Source organism: Bos taurus, chromosome 10 (genome assembly GCF_002263795.3).
Source record: "Bos taurus isolate L1 Dominette 01449 registration number 42190680 breed Hereford chromosome 10, ARS-UCD2.0, whole genome shotgun sequence".
NCBI classification, from domain to species: Eukaryota; Metazoa; Chordata; class Mammalia; order Artiodactyla; family Bovidae; genus Bos; species Bos taurus.
In genome coordinates this window covers 17,372,706-17,383,227 of record NC_037337.1, presented here as the reverse complement: position 1 = coordinate 17,383,227, position 10,522 = coordinate 17,372,706, and the positions used below count along the sequence as shown (strand labels likewise).

At 51.5% G+C, this 10,522-nt stretch overlaps 1 non-coding gene across 1 annotated transcript; it reads left to right on the top strand.

Annotated features, from left to right (window-relative positions):
• The first annotated feature begins 1,616 nt into the window (after positions 1 to 1,616).
• Positions 1,617 to 1,676, top strand: MIR2285AR (microRNA mir-2285ar). The gene has a single exon (NR_162232.1). It is a non-coding gene; the product is annotated as a microRNA mir-2285ar (primary transcript).
• Positions 1,677 to 10,522: the final 8,846 nt, after the last annotated feature.

Genomic DNA, 10,522 nt, shown 5'->3' with positions numbered 1-10,522 from the left:
GCGTCCCTGGGGGCCATCTTCTGGCACCATCTGAGTGAGCTCAAATCCCCAGCCCTGTGTCATTGTCACCTGTAAGCTGAACCATCGCCCCGACGATGGTAATAACCTTGTTCCACTCACCGTCCCCCTCCCCCAGGGTCACTATCCTGTTAGCAAGCCCCCAGGTGTGTCAGAGAGACCCTGGAAACCATCTAACCCACCCTCATATTTATGCCCAAGGAAACTGAGGACCAGAGAGGCTGTCCAGCCGGCCTAAGGCCACACAGAAAGTCAGAGGCAGCACCAAGGTTGGATCCAGTCTCTTGATTCCCACTGGAGGACTCTTCCTGACATTGGGCCGCCTGTCATCCTTCACCAGAACTGCTATGGTGGAGGAAGGACACCAGCAGTTACTGAGCATCTACTATGTACAGTGTACTTTGTAGGCTTTTGTGTGTATTAGTTCAGTCACTCCTCCTGACACATCCGGAAGAAGTGATGCTATGCTGTCCATTTTACAGGTGGGAAAACTGAGGCTAAGGAAGATGAAGTCCCTGATCAAGTCACAGTAAGGCGATGGCAAGGCTGGAATCCAAACTTAGATCGGTCTGCCTCCAAAGCCCATGCTCTTTCTGTTCTCCCTACAACCTCCTGTGGAGAAATGGGCATAGCTGGGCCACAGGCCTGGGTGAACGGGCAGGGGGCAGCCAGCCCTGCATCTCTGTCTCCCTCTGCAGTGGGAGACATGGGGCTGCTTGAACAATCAAATTACAGACAGTGACTGAGGAGTCAGGAACAGTCAGGGCTTAGATTATCCTGGTGGGACTTCCCACAGTCTCCGTGACCCAGCGCATGGCCCCTCCACCTGGACAGATTCCTGCTGCTGGGGTGGGGGTAGCGGGCGTGTGCAGCTGGGTTTGCAGAGGGCTAGGACTGGAGCAGCAGAGACCAAGACCCGGCAGCTGCCACGAGCCTCAGGCTGGCGGTGCCAGGAAAGGGGCAGGAAGTGGTTTGTGGGGAGCGGTGACGAGGCTGAGGCTGTTCGATGTGGTTTCTGCCCTGGAAACCTGACTCATGTGGACGAAGCTGAGGCTCCCCTTCCCCAGGGGGCAGTTAGTGCAATTACAGGCCCTGGTTGGGCAGGAAAGGGAGGGTGTGTGCTCTGAGGGAGAGGCCGAATGGGGCCTCAGGAACCCAAGGCCGCCCTAGGGGTCCGCGGTTTCCCCACCGCCCGGTGGGCGGAGGGCCTGTGGGCGGACGAGTCGACGAAGGCCAATGGGCCTGAGCCGAGGAGGGAAACTGGCGGTGCGCGCTCTGCCTGCGCAGAGCCTCCTGGAGGGAGGCTGCAGTCTTCGCCGGAGCCCCGGCTCGATTCTGACTCACCACGTGAATTTGGGCAAGGCCCTCTTCTTTCTCTGAGACTCACTTTCTTTCTTTATCTCTCAAAGGAGGTTTCCACCGTTTCCACCAGCTCTAAGAATTAGATGACTCTCCCCCGCCGCCACCCAATCAAAGGCGCGTACAAACCGCAGGCAGAAAAATAACAACACAGAAAACCACAGTTAACAAGTAGTAACTGCTGGGGATGTGCTGGGCCCTGCTCTGAGCCCTTTGCATGCTTTCTATTGAGTTGACCAGAAAGTTCGTTCCGGTTTTTCTGTAAGATGTTATGGAAAAACCCTGATGAACTTTTTGGCCAACCCTCCCAACAGCCCTGATGTGCCCATTTCACAGATTAGGAAATAGATGAAAAAGTCACAGGGAGCTACCGGTGGGACAAATCTGGCCTGCGTCCTGGAGAGGAGGGGAAATCTTCTGATTCTGAGCTGAGGTGCTACCAGGCCCCCCGTGTCCCCTTGCTGCCCCCTCCCCTTGCCCTAGAGCCCCTGGCCTGCATTGTTCCTCCCTCTCATGCTACCTCCTTAGCTATGGAGTCATGCCAAAGGGATAAGAAATTGCTTTCTCTGTTCTAGGAAAGAGGAATGCTGGACCCTGCTGTTCAGATGCCTTACCACCACCCCGACTCCCCTGTCCCCCATCAATTCCAGGTGACAGAACCAAAGGCAACCTTATTGGCCAAGCAGAGTGAAGCTTCAGGGAGTTCTGGGGAGCTTCCTTGGGGTGTGTGTGTGGGGGGGGTGTGGTTAGGCGGATGGACGGGCTGCATGTGCCCATTCTGAGGGTCCAGCTGCTGCTTTTACTGGGTGCATGATAAGCTGTGGAACGCACGTGCAGTTTTATGGGAAGAAAGTGTTGGCTCGCACAAAACAAATTTGAGTATCCTGATGGAGTTCACCACCCCCTGTTTAATGAATAGTGACACTGAGGCTCAGAGAAGGAGAGTGACTTGCTCCACAAGCAGTTGATGGCAGAGCTGGGCCCAGAACTCACATGTCCTGACTCTGAACTCTGTGCTTCATGCCCACCACAGCTCAGGCCAGGCGGGACCAGGAGCTGCCTGCCTAGAGTAAGAATGGAAGCTCTTTCCTTGTCAGACAGAAATTTCAAGCAAGGCCTTTTTGGATTTTATTAAGCAGGACATGACTACTAAAGTAGGGGAAACCCAGCTTACTTACATTCCCCTCTCCATCTTTATTGATATAACTGACATATAATATAGTGTAAGTTTTGAACCGATGGTTACCAAGCAGGAAGGGAGAGGGATGGGATAGTTAGGGAGTTTGAGACTGACATGTACCCACTGCTATATTAAAGTGGATAATCAACAAGGACCTACTGTATAGCCCAGGGAACGCTGCTCAATGTTATGTGGCAGCATGCATGGGAGGGGAGTTTGAGGGAGAATGAATACATGTATATGTTTGGCTGAATCCCTTTGCTGTCCACCTGAGATGGTCACAGCATTGTTAACTGGCTATACTCCAATATAAAATAAAAAGTTAAAAAAATATTGTAAGTTTCAAGTGCACAGTATGATGATTTGATGCACCCATATACTATAAGGTGTTCACCACAATAAGGTTAGTTAACACATCTTTCACCTCCCATAAATACCATTTTATTGTTGTCATTGTTATGGTGAGAACATTTAATAGCTACTCCCTTAGCCACTTTTCAAGTACACAATGCAGTATTACTTGACTGTATAGTTCACCATGCTGTGCATTACATCTCTGGGACTTAATCATTTTATAACTGAAAGTTTGTGCTTGTTGACCAACTCTTCCTGTTTACCCCACTCCTCAGGCCCTGAAACCATCCTTGTACTCTCTGTTTCTATGAGTTTGATGGTTTTAGATTCCACAGGTAAGTGAAATGATACGGCTTTTATCTTTCTCCATCTGACTTATTTCACTTAGCCTAATACCCTCAAGATCCATCCACGTTGTGGCAAATGGCAGGATGTCCTTTTTATGGCTGAACAATATTCCAATGCAATGGAATGTTTCATTCCATGTATGTAAAGCACATTTTCTTTATCCAGTTCATCCGGTGATGGATAGCAGCTTCCTGTTTCTCTTGGGGAATGTGGAATAGTTCTGGCCAGAAACCTGCAGATCTACTAGATGAAAATGCCACCAAAGTATTTAGCAAGAGTGTCTGCATACAGTAGATGCTCAGAACTGCTAACTGAGGCTGACACAGCTGTGTTTGCCTACCCAGAGTCACTTTCACACTGTTTGACTCACAGAAGAGTCCAGGAGGACAGGAGTGAAGGCCAGAGTTTCCTCCAGGGCCAGGGGCCAGAGTGTATGTTCTCCCCTCCCCCTTGTACATGTCATGATCCAGGTCTGAATATTGTGGGGGGTACTGGTTTGAGGGTGCAAAGACTCCTGGCTCCAGGGTCCTAGTCCTAGGTCGTAGGTCTTGGATCCTAGTCCTAAGGTGTCACCAGCCCTTTCCTGTGGGCCTCAGCTTTCTTCTCTGTGGAAGGGAGAAGTTGAACCAGCTGGTGGTTCTCAACCCTGGCTGTCCAGAACATCACCGGGGCAGCTTTCAAACAATCCCCAGGCCCAAGGCTCACCCTGAGTCAACTGAAATTCAGTGAGTTCCATCTGAGCATCTGTGGTTTTGATTCTGATGCCCAGCAAAGGGTGATTGGGGGGTGAGGGGGTCCTTGAGCTGCATAGGTTCTCAATAGGCTGCTGTGTATAGGGTTCTACATCTCCTCTTGACTTTGGTTGGCCATCCATCTCAGCTGGAAGTGTTCCCCAGCTTTTCTCTCCTGCTGTGTAACAGATGACAGGCAGTGAGCCCCTGGGTGCTGCCAGGAGAAGGCCACCCAGGGATTGGACTCCAGGGCTGAGACCCCAGAGACGATATTTTTCTCTGCACAGGCCAGTCTGGGCTGCTCTGATTAGATCATGGCCTCCAGCTCTGAGGCAGACTTCCAGCAGGAGTCAATCCATCCAAAGACTTGGGACTCTGGTGGCCTGGATGGGGATCCTGGAAGGGAGCTGGGGTTGGGGCCTCAGTAGGAGCCTGCTGAGGGCCAGCATCCAAAGTCAGACTCCCAGCATCCAGTTCAGGTTCTGCTGCCTCTGGGCCTCAGTGATCTCATCTGTAAAATGGGCCATATCATCCTCAGCCCAGGTGGTGTTAGGAGGCTGCTGTGGGGATTCTGATATGGAGACCCTTGGAGAGAGGTTCAGGCAGTACCAGGACATAAAGTCTCAGGTGGAATGACAGTACAGGAATGAAAGCTAAGGGAGCCAGGCTTAGATGATACGGTACTGGGAAAGCTGAACCCAGGAGTCTTTATACAGGAGAACAAGGCCTCAACATGTGCATACAGGTGGGAGTATTTTTCACCAAGGCATCCTTTGAAAGAAGAATTCTAAGGACTTCCTTGGTGGTCCCATCATTAAAAATCTGCCTTCCGATGTAAGGGACGTGGGTTTGATCCCTAGTTGGGGAACCAAGAACCCACATGCCTCAGAGCAACTAAGCCCAAGAGTTGCAGCTACTGAGCCTGTGCACTCTGGAGCCTGCACCACTAGAGTCGGTGTGATGCAACGAAGACCCAGTGCAGCCAAATAAAAATAAATTAATTTATTTTTAAATTTTAATTAATTAACATTTTTTAACGTTAAATTAAAGTTTAATGTTTAAAAAATGTTATTTAAAAAAATAATTTTACCAGAAGCCCCAGTTTACAAAACGTGGCTGATGTGGGGGACAGTTAGTTCCTGGATTTGCCTCCCCTTCTCCCCCTCCACAATGGCCTAATTTGGGAATAAGTTTGAAAGTCACTGACCTTGAGCTGAAAGACCAGCGTTTTGTCCTTCTGAGGGAGGTCTGTAAGGGAAAGAACATGCAGTGGTGGTGCTGGTGGGGGGTGGTTTGCTCTGCATCCAGGAGCTTTTCCCTGCAGTGGGGTTGGTAGGTGCTGAGTCAGGGCCTGGAGTGCTGGTCTCTTTACCCTACCTGAAACTTGAAGGGTGAACACAGCCTCTTCAGGGGTCCTTTAGGGGCCCTGCTTCCAGGGGAGGGCTGGCAGGGGGCCCATCCTGCCTTGGTCCTTGGTTGGGTGCAGAGGGACAGGCTTCTCTCAGGAAAACCTGACATTGGCCACTTGGCTGGGTCCCTTGGGGGAGGCACGGTGGCCTTGAGGTGGACAAGAAAAACAACACAATGACTTCTCTTTCTCTTCCCTCTGTGGACCTGCCTGCCAAGAGGAGCAGGGACAGCCCCATCAGGTGGCAGCGGGGTGGGAAGTTCATGGAGGGAGAAGGAAAACAGCGTAAGTCAGAACTGAGGATGCAAAACCTAGGATGCGTGGTTGAGAGAGCAGGATTGGGAAGGGCTAAGATGAGAAGATTCCCTGGTGGTGGCTCAGACAGGAAAGAATCTGCCTGCAATGCGGGAGACCTGGGTCTGATCCCTGGATTGGGCAGATCCCCCGGTGGAGGGCATGGCACCCCATCCAGTATTCTCGTTTGGAGAATCCCATGGACAGAGGAACCTGGTGGGCCACAGTCGATGGGGTTGCAAAGAGTCGGACACAACTGAGCAACAAAGAACGATGAGAAGAGACTGGCCTCCAGGCCCTGAGGGTGGGGTTCCGTGGGCTCCGCCTTCAGAACATGTCCTGAACCTACCACTTCCCACCACCCCCACCGGGCGAGCAACCCTGCTTGAACCACATGCGCTCACACGCATCCTTATTGGCCCTCCCTGACGGACTGCTCCCCCCTTCTTCTTCTTTTTTTAAATTATAGATGTCAATTTTATTTTTATTTATTTAAATAAAATTTGGCCGCATGGCATGCGGGATCTCATTTCCCTAACCAGGGATCCAACTCATGCGTCTTGCAGTGGAAGTGCAAAGTCTTAACCACTGGACTGCCAGGGAAGTCCCTACTCCCCCTTTCTTATATTCCATGTGGGGTCAGAATAATCTGTAAGAAAAGAAGGACATTACCATGCCACTCCTGAACCCAAAACCCTGAGCAGCTTCCAAATTTCTGCCTGGATCTCCAACTTCACCACCTCCCTCCCTCTTCATCCCTCGCTGGTTAACAGGCCTCCAAACTGTTCCTGGAACCCCCAATCTAGCTGCAGTTCTCTCCCATCCCCAGTAGCACCTAATCTAGGATTGCCAGATTAAACAGAGGACATCCAGTTACATTTGAATTTATATAAACAACAAATCTTTTTTCTTTTTTTTTTTTTTAGCATAAATGTGTCCCAAATAGCAGATTCATTGCTTATCTGAAGTTTAAATGTAACTGCACAGTCCGTACTTTTATTTGCTAAATCTAGCAATCTTAGTCCTGTCCACTCCCTCTGCTGCTGCTGCTGCTGCTAAGTCGCTTCAGTCGTGTCCGACTCTGTGCGACCCCATAGACGGCAGCTCACCAGGAGCCCCTGTCCCTGGGATTCTCCAGGCAAGAACACTAGAGTGGGTTGCCATTTCCTTCTCCAACGCATAAAAGTGAAAAGTGAAAGTGAAGTTGCTCAATCGTGTCCGACTCTTCTCGACCCCATGGAGTGCAGCCTACAAGGCTCCTCCGTCCGTGGGATTTTCCAGGCAAGAGTACTGGAGTCGGGTGCCATTGCCCACTCCCTCTAGACATGATATTTATTAGATCAACTGTCCTGTGCTCATGGGCTATTAGGAGCAGATGGAAAGCTATCTTGCAAGTATGTTATTTTACATAAGCGTGTTTAAGTACAATTATTTTAAATAAACTCTTCAATTTCAAGTAAAGGCATGAATTTTAAATACATTTATTTTTCCAAAATAAATCTACCTGATGTATGTGGGGTGTCCTAGAAGCCATGTTCTCCTATCTCTTTTCTACCTTTAGTGACCCAAGGGGTGGAGACTTTAGGAAAATTGGAGGGGGTGGTCTTTTAAATTAGAAAATCTGGGTTCAAGTATAGGATCTGTCATTGACTTCCTAACTGTAAGTTGGGGAGTTTTTCTCACTGCTGTGGCCTCAGTTCATTCATCTATAGAAAGGGGCTAAAACTCTATCTGCCTCATAGGTCATTATGAGATTCGTGACTCATGAGCATATTCCAAGAACTGGTCATGTGAGGGGGTTATCAAGACCCTGTAGCGTGGGGTTCCAGAGCCACCCAGACTGGGGGGCTGGGAGTGTGGCCATATTCAAAAGCTCTGAGCCTCAGCGCTTGGCTCCACTGTGAGTGCCAAGCTTCTTGACGTCTTGGGCCTCCTTGGCTGTCCATGCAGTTCCAGGTTATGGCACCAGGGGTCAGGCTTGCACATGGATGGCTGAGCTCAGCCTTTATGGTGCCCCAGGGGCCCTTCAGCCTGGGGGCGCGTGGGGGTTGGGGGGTATAAGGATGGGGCAGTGGCCTGTGTTTGACATGGTTCTTGGCCCTGTGGGGCAGTGACCTACAGATGTGGAGGGTGAACTGCCCTGCTCTCTCCTTTTATATTTTGCTTGGCGCTTCTTAGAGGACTCCTCATCTCTTTGGCCCTCATCTAGAGACCCCCATGAAGGAAGCTGAGTTAGTAGGTAGCTAGAATCTGGAGAGAATTCTGAGCAGGGAGTTTGAAGAGACTTTGGGCTGCTCTCTGCCAAGTTACTGGTGTCTTTGTGGGTTATATTGCCTTCTGAGCCTTGGCTCCTTCTGCAGTAGAATGGGATAAGAATGCCTCACTTGGGATTTCCCTGCCTCCCTTAGACTTTCAGTGGCTAGGTCTCCTCAATTCCAATGCAAGGGGCCTGCGATCGATCCCCGGACAAGGAGCTGGATCCCACATGCCGAAACTAAAGATCAAAGATCTGGTGTGCCGCAACTAAGACCCAGTACAGCAAAATAAACAAAATTTTTTTTTAAAAAAAAGAAACAATGCCTCCCTTTCACGGGTATGTTGATCTGGTGAGGTGATGTGTCGCTTTCTGGCAGGGCTAATGTCTCTAGCATCTGTCTAGAATGGCTTATGTTTAAAGCTGGAGACCCACCCCGAGCACAAACTACCCAGATGATAAAGAATAGACGAAAAGAACCCAGTGTGGGGGCAATGACGAGACACCACGTGATCCCTTGCCAACTTCTGGAAGTAAGTGCAACACTGTGAGGAGGGTCGGGGTGCCACCGCCCAGAGAGGTCTCTGGCTTGATCACTCATAGCTGGGGGCACAAGCTCAGGGCTCACTGGGCAGGAGGCTGACTGGGCTTGTTGGCCCATGGACATGAGCAGTGGATCAGACAACCAGAGCGGGTGTGCCGGGGAGCCGGGTCACAGCACACAGGCTGTTGGCTCCTGGGACTTCAGATTCAGCTCAGGGTGTTTCTGGGCACCCGCTCTGGCTGCAGGGCTCATTCACTAGAGACAGACGCAGATGCTTTCAGCGCAGTGGAGTGAGCCTCAAGATGGTCGTCATCTTTGGTCCAGGCATCGGATCCAGAGAAGACTTCTCTTATCGTGGCTCCCTGGCCTCCTCTGAGAACCTCACACATCTGCCTCTATATTGTACAGCCAGAAAGGTGGCTCACCCGGGGCCCTGGAAGAACTGGTGTGTGTGAACCAGGCCCACCCTTGCCAGGGGCCCGGCCTCCCTCCCAGCCCCACACCTGCTGCACCTCAGCCAGCGGGAGCCGTGCTCTGGGGGTTCTGTTCTGTTCTCTGGCTGCCGCTGCAGTGTGGCTGGGTTGCTCCGGGAAGCCCGAGGCCTCTGGGTAGTGCGCTTTCTCAGGGTGGGTCCCTATTGCCCTGATGGATTGCCCTCTCACCCCTGCTGGGTTACTGTGGTTTCCTCATCAGCAGAAATGACTCCTTACCCACAATTGCATCAGTCTTTCCACAGATGAAGTGAATCACGTTGCACGATGTGGTTTCGGACCATGCCCTGTGCTCTGTGAGGGGCTGGCTGGGCCAGTGGGCTGGGGGCTGGGGTGGACTGTGCTTTGACTTGGACTTGGGAGAGGGAAGCAAAAGCCAGAAGGGGATTGCCAGGGGCGGTGGGGGGGGGCGGAGGGGAAATGGAGTTGGTGTGAGAGGATGTGGAACTCATTCTCATGGGCCTGAGAGGGGGCTGAACCAAGTGTCCAGTGACCCTGACCGCGACCGCATTGGGGAACCATACGGCTTACTCACCCCCAGCTCTACCACTACCTCCAAGAGGAAAAGAAATGAAGAGCACAAGCTGATTCATCCTCTAATGCGCTGCAGGGGAGGGGGCGGTGGGGACTGGGAGATGAGCTGGTTTCGTTTCCTCTTCTTTCTCTATTTTGAACTCCATGGCTTGCTTCCCCTTTAGCTAACATGTTGTGGCCACAGGCTGAGGGCTTCCAACCTCAAGGCCAATTTCTTTCCTCTCTCTGCTTCACAGCCTACAACTGCCCTTGGGTAGAAACTGTCTTCAAGGACTGTGAGGATTCCAGGGGGTGGATTCTTCCCAGAGGCAGAAAGAGGCATCCTACTCCCCATCCACAGCAGCAGGAACAATTCTGCCCGTTTCTCAGGTGGAGAGGATGAGTCCTCAGGGAAACGTGGCGAGTGCCTTGCTCTCCTCCTCTCTTTCTGAACCAACAGCACAGCCGAGCTCCGTATGTCAGAATTGTGGGATCCTCCGGGATCTGCTGGTGGGAGCGGGTGGCAGTGTCTTCTGTCCAGGGAGAGGAGGATGTGCAGAGGCTCAGAGTAAGGGCCCTGGAATGGGTCATGGTTTCAACCTTACCAACCTGAGCAGAAAAGACATGGGCGGTGACACATGGAGGTGTCACTGGAGCAGAGCAGCCCAAAACACAGGGTCTACACAGGCTAGATCATGCCTGGACCGGTGTGGATTTGCCTGAATGACAAACTCCTGTAAGCTACTGAAATCTGGGGGGCTGTTTGTTACATAGCATGGTCCATCCGGGCTTCCCAGGCGGCGCCTGCCATTGCAGGAGATGTAAGAGACACTGGTTAGATCCCTGGGCCAGTAAGATCCCCTGGAGGAGGGCATGGAAACCCACTCCAGTATTCTTGCCTGGAGAATCCATTGACCAGAGGAGCCTGGTGGGCTATGGTCCATAGAGTTGCAAAGAGTCAGACACGACTGGAACGACTTAGCAGGCATGCACACACACAAGCATGGTCTATCTATCCTGACTCCATA